The sequence below is a fragment of the Biomphalaria glabrata genome, chromosome 2 (genome assembly GCF_947242115.1).
Source record: "Biomphalaria glabrata chromosome 2, xgBioGlab47.1, whole genome shotgun sequence".
In the NCBI taxonomy this organism is placed as follows: domain Eukaryota; kingdom Metazoa; phylum Mollusca; class Gastropoda; family Planorbidae; genus Biomphalaria; species Biomphalaria glabrata.
The window spans coordinates 105,978-116,168 of NC_074712.1; the positions used below are offsets into that span (position 1 = coordinate 105,978).

At 34.5% G+C, this 10,191-nt stretch overlaps 1 long non-coding RNA gene across 1 annotated transcript in view; it reads right to left on the bottom strand.

Annotated features, from left to right (window-relative positions):
• Positions 1 to 10,191, bottom strand: part of LOC129924407 (uncharacterized) — a 116,035-nt gene that overhangs the window by 21,848 nt on the left and 83,996 nt on the right. The window lies entirely within an intron of this gene.

A 10,191-nucleotide genomic window follows, 5' to 3' on the forward strand; every position in this document is an offset into this window, starting at 1 on the left:
TAGCCAATTTGTTTGCTAACTATTGGTAATTAATTATTTTGTTAGGAATCGAAAAAGTGAAAGAAATTGTACTTGAATGATGTGGTGGTGTAAATATTTGTTCTTATTATATATTATAATATACATATATATTATATAAAAACAACGAATATTAAATTACGCTATGACTACAACATGTCAAGCTTAAAGTTGAGGGCTATATATTTGATGTTAATATTTTTTTCTATTTTTTTTCGCCTTCGTAGATCTATGCTATTACTTTTATTACATAATTTATATTTAGTTTTTAGTTATTGCTTAAAGTACAAAAGCTTGTTTGCAAAACAGCAACAGAAAAAAGTTGGCAAGTAATTCAAGGGAGATAGTCTAGTATTAAGCCTTAAAATCAAAATGGCGTATTTCCAATGACAATATATGGTAATAAGAAATAAAACTTAAAAATATATATTTTAAAATCTATTTTATCTCCGAAGAAATCACATTACATATCTGTATTCATGGGTGCCCGCAAGGGGGTGCACTGGATTCTGAGTATCGAAATTTTAGCCATTTGTTCGCGCCATCAAATCAATTAACTTCTAAGTAGCAACTGAACAAGTAGTGCCTTATAGGTAGTGAGTTCGAAATCCGCGTATAAACACCGGAAGTAGTATTCCATTTTTCATATAAAACCTGCATAGGTCCATAAACGTTGGTATTTTGAATTTCATAGTAAAATTACATTTTTATTTTTTTTTGTACAAAATTTGTGCTCAATGTGCTCTAGAATGTTAATATTTTCAAATGGCATGTCCCGATTATTCCAGTGTTGGCTTGTTTTTATTAAAATGAAGATCAAATGACTGCATATTTTTTGTTTTTATGTTTGTCAATTGAAATAATCCGAATTTCAAACTTTTTAAAAAAGGCTCATCTGGGTAATTACTTAAAGATTCGTAATTGATAACTTAGAAGCATATTTTCAATCAGATTTAATTAGAAAAACGTCTTCGAGTGAAGTCCTCTCGATTCACTCAAATATGTGACCAATTATCGATAGTTGACATTTTTCAGCACTGAACACTATATTTTTGGACAAGTTGGCAGAAACAAAATTATCCATGAAAACAAGAGCTTTGCTAAAACATATATACATCCATCACTGTCAGTACGTATTTAAATCCATCTCAATCGGCCCCCTATTTATAACCATCTATGATTTGAATAATTTCTTTTTAAAAGCAATTGATTAATCTAAATATAAAATTAATTATTTTTACATAAGGTTAAATAATTTTCTAATTATTCCAATTCAATACAATATATGATTTAATGTAATCTATACAATTTTTAAAAATTCTTAGTTATCTTTTAAATAAGTTTGTACCACTAGTCATTGGTAGTGTTCATAGAATTTAAGCTTTGTTTGCATCATATAATTATCAACTACTCTAGTTAGGTTATTATTATTTCACTATAATTTTTTTTTTACTATTATTATTATTATATTTTATTACTATTAATTTTAAGATTTTTTTATTAAAATATTATATAGCTATTATTGTTAAATACAAAAATATAAGAAATTGAATTACATTTTTAAAGGCAATACTATGGTTTGTTTTTCACATTTAGGTGAAACATCAAGGACACTTTACACTGCATTAAAAATTGCTAGATGCACCAGAGTTTCTATTTAACTCTCAGATTAATGCTTTTAGTTGTCCTCTAAATTAATTATCAAACCATGATATCTCTACTGTTAGTAAACTCCACTCAATTTTTAAATCAAACTATACCTCAGTCTACACTGGGCATATTAATGAGTTTCTCATTACAAAAGGATTTATCAGGCCCATTAGTATGTATAAAAAAATGTGCTTCACCACAATACTTGGGCTGAAAGAATCTTAGGTTTTTTAATTTATTATCATGAAAAGCACCAAATGCTAAAATGGCTATTTTTAGATGGTAAGACAAAAGTCAATGGCAACAACGCTTGCATTATCTTTGCACTAAAAAGAAATGAGCAAGAGATAAATTTTCTTTTTGTTTACCAAGAAAAAGATGTTGGGAAATTATTATTGCACTAAAAAAGAGATGAGCAAGAGATACATTTTCTTTTTGTTTAGCAAGAAAAAGATGTGGGGAAATTATTATTAAATTAATTTAGTGTGGACAGATGAGCAAGAAATGAAATGGCAAATGAATAAAAGCTGCTTTGAAAGATGTTGGTGTGCCTATTCTTAAAGAAAATATATTGTTTACAACAGCAAATAATCTAAGAATCTGTGAGATTACCCATAGCCTATTAGAAAAATTATGGATGATGCTGAGATTATAATTATTCTTTAACTGTGATACTATTTTACATTTCCTTAAATGTATTTTAATTTTATTTGATTGATTTGCTGATGTCTAAGTGATGATTGTAAATATGCTATTTTATTTCCAAAAAAAACAACAACAAACATTTGTTGCAATAAAAAAAATCTATTTTGATTAATAATCAACCCATAAAATAGAATATCTAGACATTTTTCTTATATAAAATCATGCATTAGGTATTAATATTTAGAATGCATCTATTTTTTTCATAATATTAATTATGTTCTTCATTAACTTGTGTTGCAGATTTGATATAGATTTAAAAATTATTTACTTCATTCTTAAAAAATTACTTAAAATCAAAGCATTACTTTTCAATTTTTTAAATAATATTTTCAGCATAATAATTAATTCATACTTTAAAAGTATAGATACCAGACACTTAAATAAAAAAAAAAATTCTCTTTCAAGATTTAAATCTTTCAAAATGAATTTTTAACAAACATAAGTACTTTTCAATTACAAATAGTGTTTTACTATATATTCATTAAGAGTACACTTATATTTCTTTAAATAATAATTATTAATCCTATCAATACATTCAAAATTGATTCAATGTTACATGCAATAAAGAGAAACTCAAAACAAACTTAGAAAAAAATTGAGGATCATTCTTGTCACAAAATTAGATAAATTGGCAGCACAAACAAAAAAATACTCTTGACCTATTTCCCAGTTTGATTCAACTTCCGGTAGTGAACAGAAATGACATGGATCTAAAAAATCAAGACTTTCCTCCTCTCAAATAAAAATTAATATCTCCCCTTCCACTTGTCATACAATGATAAATTTAGTATGGTTGGAAATATTTTTTCAAGCCCTATTCAACCATATAGGTTTTATTAGTATATTGTGAGTTTGAATTTTTTATCGAACTACCTATTATAGGCCCTACTAGTGCTTCCACTGGTTAATGTAGTAGTGATTAGTCTAGGCATATGGAAAGGATGGCCAACCATGTACGTGCGCGCCTCTGAATTCTGAGTAGCCACGTTTTAGCCAATTTAAAAAAAAATAATTTTATAATGAAATGCATCTTCCAGAACTGTTTTCTTTTTTGGTTTATCACGAAGATGTAGATTTAGTCAAAATCCGGTGGGGGGTTCAAGTGCATCACAATGTACCCCTCAGGGTGCCCATGTATTATAGATTCAAGAGCTTAATAAATTAATGTTTAGGAAAACTGTTCGCATCGGATCGTCTTCTAAGTCTAAATCATGCGCCTGTCTCACAGGTGGCTGTAGCAATGCTGAAGGCTTTCAGAGAAGCTTTGAGGGTGTCCCTAAAGCATTTGCTTTGTCCACCTTGTGAGCGCTTTCCTTCCCTTAGTTGGCCATACAGGAGTCGTTTAGGGATGCGGCGGTCTTCCATTCTGCAGATGGGTGCTGCCCATCGAAGCCTGAACTGCATCAAGATTGTGTGGGTGCTTTGCAGGCCGCTTGTCGAAGGACTTCAGTATTGGCTATTTTTTCTTGCCATTTAACATTAAGTATTTTTATTAGACAGTTCATGTGGAAGTGGTTCAGTTTTCTTTTTGCATGTTTTTTATATACACACTTGAGACCAAATCAAAATCCGCGACAGAGGACAGACGTAGACGACGAAAAGAAAATCTTAATCGACCGCCGGCGGACAATATTTTTGCCTGCTCCGGATTTGGCAAAATAAGTAGGCTACAGCTGGGGCTGAGTAGCCACGGGAAATATTGCATTCTTCATTAATCTTCGGACTCGAACAAAAGCCTTATGATTATTATGTAGGTCTGTGATCTTATATATGTAGCATTATTTAAATCAGTCCCCTCCTCCCCATTGTACTGCTGATTCCTTGCTTTACTTAATTGTCATATGACAATTGAAGTAATTACCTTGTGTTCCTTATGTTTCTTGTTTCCTCGTGTTCCTTCTCTCTATCTGTTAGTTTCTGCAGACTTCTACTTATGAGAAAAGAGTCCTTGTAATCACAACAAATTTCCTCATGGATCAATAAAACAGTCTTAGTCATAGTCGTAATTCATATGCTGTATATATTGGGCCATAACAATACAGGGCCAGTTAGGCAGTACTGGCTAGTCCACGATATGTAGTCTTGACTTGTAATGGACCACCCTTCACTCATACACACACATGTTATTTTATAATGAAACGCGACATCCTTTTGGTGCATTCTTTGTCTTGTATTTAGCTGAATATTGGTCAGTGTTTATCACATTGACAACTTTATAAGAAATTATGTTATTAACCAGAGGGATATAATGGACACAACTATTCACAAATAGTATGGTACTGTAGTTCTAATGAGCTGAAGATAAAATGTCTCGCTATACAAGGAAACAGATTGTTTACTAGCCTGCATCCTTGACCTTGTTATTATTATTATTGCCTTTATATAGCGCTACTTTCATGCTTATAGCATGCTCAGAGCGCTTTTGGTCCTATCTCATTTGTGAGCCAGAGGGGGTATCTAGGAGTTGGTTTTCCGTGCTGCCTTTAGGCGCTCAGTAAACACAACTCTGCCCGAGTCGGGTGTCGAACCTCGAGCCCCCTTCTAGGTAGCCAAGCTAAGCGCACTTGGCCTCTCGACCACGCTTCCAATGTTATTCTGTTCATATTTTTACGTTGTTCATTAGAACACAGTATATCGCCCTGTTTTTTTTTCCATAACGCCTGTGTTTTTTTTCAATAAAAATCCAGATCTTACAAATGGAAAGGTAATCAAATTACTATGATCAATTCATTTTGTTCATGAAAATGAAGCCTCTCTTGTATCTAACATATTTTAAACAGCTTACAGCTAACAAGAAAGGTTTCTGTAGACATAAAATGAATATAATTGATTATAACTTAATTAGCTACAATAGCGGAGTCGTTAGTGGGGTCATGAGTTCGAATCCTGGTGAACTTATGGATCCAGAGTACTTCTCTCATCTCACTCAAGTTTAATCTGTGCCTAATATTAGCTGGATAGAGTAAAAGCATTTGGTCGTTCGGCTGGCCACACAACGCTCTCATTCACTGTCGACCACAGCAACAGTTAAATTTTGCATCTACTCTATCTCTGGGAGTTCAATTTTAATTAATCTTTTTTTTTGTGGAAACAATAGACCACATTCTTTATGAATGTCGCGTTCTGCATAAAGGGAGATCGGGACAAGGATTTGAAAGAGAACTAGTTCATGTGCGGTGTGCGGCTTTTGGTCTGTCCTCGTATGGGGACAAGGCGACCTTAGAACTTACTGACCGCTTCCTTTCACGTGCTCTAAACGAGTTATCTTAGCATGGTTCATTACTAATACAGTTTCTGATTCGGTTGCGCTGGTCTATGATGCCCGGGTAGGCGGGTACTCTGCCTCAACGTGGCATTCGGGTGGAAACGATCGCTAGCGGAAGGGATTCGGCAAAATGAGTAGCATCACAAGATTTATGTGGGTGTGTCTAAGTGAATGCGAGAGATTTCTCATTGCATATTGCGGAGTTGTTGTTTAAAAATATATATTAATTGCTTGGATTAGACTGTAGAATTTTTTTTTTTACTTTCTAAGGCCTGTGTCAATTTTTTAGGCCTGAAAGTTTTAAAGTTTCATCAATTTAATTTGAGAGTTACGATGTATGCATAGTAAATTAGACCTTCTTGCTTCTTAAGTTAACATAACATGTAGATGGTTGGAGGTGCTTATAAGAAAAACAATATTGAATTTGTTTAGAGTTAATATTTTTAAACCCCATTCAATATTCAGGATGGCTGCCTGGTCGTGTGGTTTGCACGCTAGACTCTCGTTCAGATTCATCGATGGTCCCGGGTTCAAACCCTGCCCGCTCCCATCCCCCGTCGTCCTGCGGGAGGCTTGGACTAGGAAGTAATTATCTTCAACTCTGAAGGAACATCCGAAAATTATAAAACATTTTACAACATTTTACAATAAAATAAACGTTTCAGCAATGACAAATATTTCCATCAAACACAATTAACTTGTTGAAATCATAGAAGTAGTTTTTAAAAAAAAAAACTTGACTAACAAAAAATATCCGAGCACAGTGATTTAAGAATAAGCATCATTGACTTTGCTAATAACTAACCAATGACTTCTATTTACTGACCAAAGACTTTACTAATTACTGACCAATGACTTTACTAAGTATTGGCCAATTACTTAACAAAGACTTTATTCATTACTGACCAATGACTATACTAATTACTGACCAATGACTTTACTAAGTATTGGCCAATTACTTAACAAAGACTTTATTCATTACTGACCAATGACTATACTAATTACTGACCAATGACTTAACTAATTACTGACCTATAAACCGAAATCTAAATCTATAAATATAGTACCAAAAAAAAAAATGTTGGTAATGTTTTGTTTTACATGTTTCGCATGTTCCCTCATTTGTTCTGAAGATAATTCTATCCTATCCCAAATTGTAGTGCGTGCTGGTCTATTCCGCGGTTAATCTACTCTATTGTTTTCTTTCTTTCTTCCGGATAGAGAGGAATTGACATTTGTGAGCTCAAAAGTGATTTATTTATGTATTCTATCTTGGTCCAGAATGTCTAGTTTTTTTTATTGCCTTCGTTTTTAATATGTGCTGTTCTTCATTGAAGAGCCTTACAAATTGTTTGAATTTTTTTTTCCTTTTCGAATAAATACCTAACAATAAAGAGTCACCGATTTTTTCCCCAGACGGTCGCTTCTTCAAGTTTTATAGACAGGGACGCTAGTTACGATGAGATGAATGCGGACACAGCGATAGATAATCTACAAGCATTTAACATATAGGCTCCGGGAGTAGCATCGTTGGCTTTTATGATCACGTGATGCTGTTAACAGGGTAAGAATTACCCTACATTACTTAGTAGCCCCGCCCCCCCCCCCAACTAAAAAAAAAAAGAAAAAGCCGCTAATAGTTTTGCATGGTTGTTCCGGCCCTCGTTTAAGCCCCCCCCCCCCAAAAAAAAAAAAAAAACTAGAAAGATATTTTAAAAATCTGATATTATGATATTTTAAATATTACAAAGTTCTAGTGCAATGGCTTTTTAAAAATCTTTTGAAAAAAATACTGCTACGAATCTCCACTATCCAGACTCTCTGCAGACTGCACCACACGACACAACGAACTTAAAGAACCTCACCACTCAAAGCTCCTAAGTATTAGTAACAGTTTAATTTCAAATACATCACAATTGGCGACAACATTAACACAGAGTAAACAAATCTCTCTTATATAGCGTCTCAACTGGCCTTCTCGAACCTTCTTGACCACTCTAGTTGATCACTTCCGCCGTGACCTGCGTGCGTAATATTTACAACACTGGTCCTTGCCGAACTGGCGAGTATTGTCGCTGGTCACGGTTGACCGCTCGTCCTGTGCTAGACTGGGGCGATTTGGGTAGGCTAAAAACACATACAGTTACGACCATCTGTGTCACCACCGAGTTTCAAACAATATCTTTTGTTTTAAAGTTAATGATGCAAGGTTTTCTTTTTCGCAAAAATATACTCTTTTGAAAACAATTCATCAATCAAAGACACACAGATAAAGGCACATTTCTTATTCCATATGGAAGTTTGCACAAGTGCTCCCTCTTCCCTAGTGCTATTAGAGGAAGTAGGGGCTGCCTTAATCAGCCAGGAAAACCAACGACTTGGCATATTTTAAGTGACTTTTAAACATGTATGACTAGATTGATACATGAATACGCGTAAAATCTTATCATCTTCTCTATTGAAGTAACGTCTTTGATTTATAAGAAAATTAATACATCCTTGCCTTTCTTAAGTCGTAGAACGACTGTGGTTTATCTCGTAGAACGACTGTGGTTTATCTCGTAGAACGACTGTGGTTTATTGTGGTTTATCTCGTAGAACGACTGTGGTTTATCTCGTAGAACGACTGTGGTTTATTGTGGTTTGTCTCGTAGAACGACTGTGGTTTATCTCGTAGAATGACTGTGGTTCATCTCACTGCTGACACCTATTCTCGAGACTAATTTCTATGATGATGAATACAAGAATGTAAGGGAAATTATATTAAAAGGAAAAAATATTTTTTTGTATATGCTGAGTAACATTTATCCATACAATTTAGCTATTAGTTGAAAAAAAATGTCATAAATTATATATTTCATTTGGTTTTCCTGATCAGTATCTCGCTGATCTTGGTATCTGAACAAACGTCGAATCCAGACCTTGTTGGTGAGTTTGCTAATACTCGATTCTCTCCGTGAGACTCAGCTTTTGTTAAACGCTTGAGTGCAGAATTCAAGTTGACATCCTCAGGACTGTGCAAGTTCACATCATTCGTAGGCTTCCTGTCGTGGAAGCTACATTCGTAGGCTTCCTGTCGTGGAAGCTACATTCGTAGGCTTCCTGTCGTGGAAGCTATATTCGAAGGCTTCCTGTCGTGGAAGCTACATTCGTAGGAATTGCTATCACAAACAGCGCTAATATCACTAGCGTCTCGGTTAAGTAAAGGATCGTATCTCGTTTTGACATGGTAGCCATCATGGTACCTATCGGTTTATCTGTCTTGTTAAGCATGGTACCTATCGGTTTATCTGTCTTGTTAAGCTTGGTTCCTGTCAGTTCATCTGTCTTGTTATACATGGCACCTATTGATTCATCTGTCTTGTTAAGCATAGTTCCTATTAGTTCATCTGTCTTGTTAAGCATGGTTCCTGTCAAATCATCTGTCTTGTTAAGCATGGTACCTATCAGTTCATCTGTCTTGTTAAGCATGGTACCAATCAGTTCATCTGTCTTGTAAAGTATGGTACCTATCAGTTCATCTGTCTTGTTAAGTATGGTACCTATCAGTTCATCTGTCTTGTTAAGCATGGAACCAATCAGTTCATCTGTCTTGCTAAGCATGGTACCTATAAGTTTATATGTCCTGTTAAGCATGGTACCAATCAGTTCATCTGTCTTGTTAAGCATGGTTCCTATCAGTTCATCTGTCTTGTTAAGCATGGTTCCTATCAGTTCATCTGTCTTGTTAAGCATGGTTCCTATCAGTTCATCTGTCTTGTTAAGCATGGTACCAATCAGTTCATCTGTCTTGCTAAGCATGGTACCTATAAGTTTATATGTCCTGTTAAGCATGGTACCAATCAGTTCATCTGTCTTGTTAAGCATTGTGCCTATCAGTTCATCTGTCTTGTTAAGCATGGTACCAATCAGTTCATCTGTCTTGTTAAGCATGGTTCCTATCAGTTCATCTGTCTTGTTAAGCATGATTCCTATTAGTTCATCTGTCTTGTTAAGCATGGTACCAATCAGTTCATCTGTCTTGTTAAGCATGGTACCAATCGGTTCATCTGTCTTGTTAAGCATGGTACCAATCGGTTCATCTGTCTTGTTAAGCATGGTACCAATCGATTAATCTGTCTTGTTAAGCATGGTACCAATCAGTTCATCTGTCTTGTTAAGCATGGTACCTATAAGTTTATATGTCCTGTTAAGCATGGTTCCAATCAGTTCATCCGTCTTGTTAAGTATGGTACCTATAGATTCACCTGTCTTGCTAAGCATGGTACATTTATCCATATCTCAAGTTAAATTTTAACTATGGTACAGAACCCCAACCCGACCTGGGTACGCCCACGCGTGCACTATTCATACCACTATAATTCGCCCTCACAAACACATTCCTAGCACCAGTACGGAGTGCCGGCACCTTTTTCAATTTTGGGGTTAAAATTATTACTTTTCTTGTATTTTAATGTTTATTATTAATTTATTAGTAGTTAAAGTTAGGCACTCGATCATTGAGTACTGGCACCAATTTTATTTTTACAAAAAAGCACAGTATATCGGGTTAG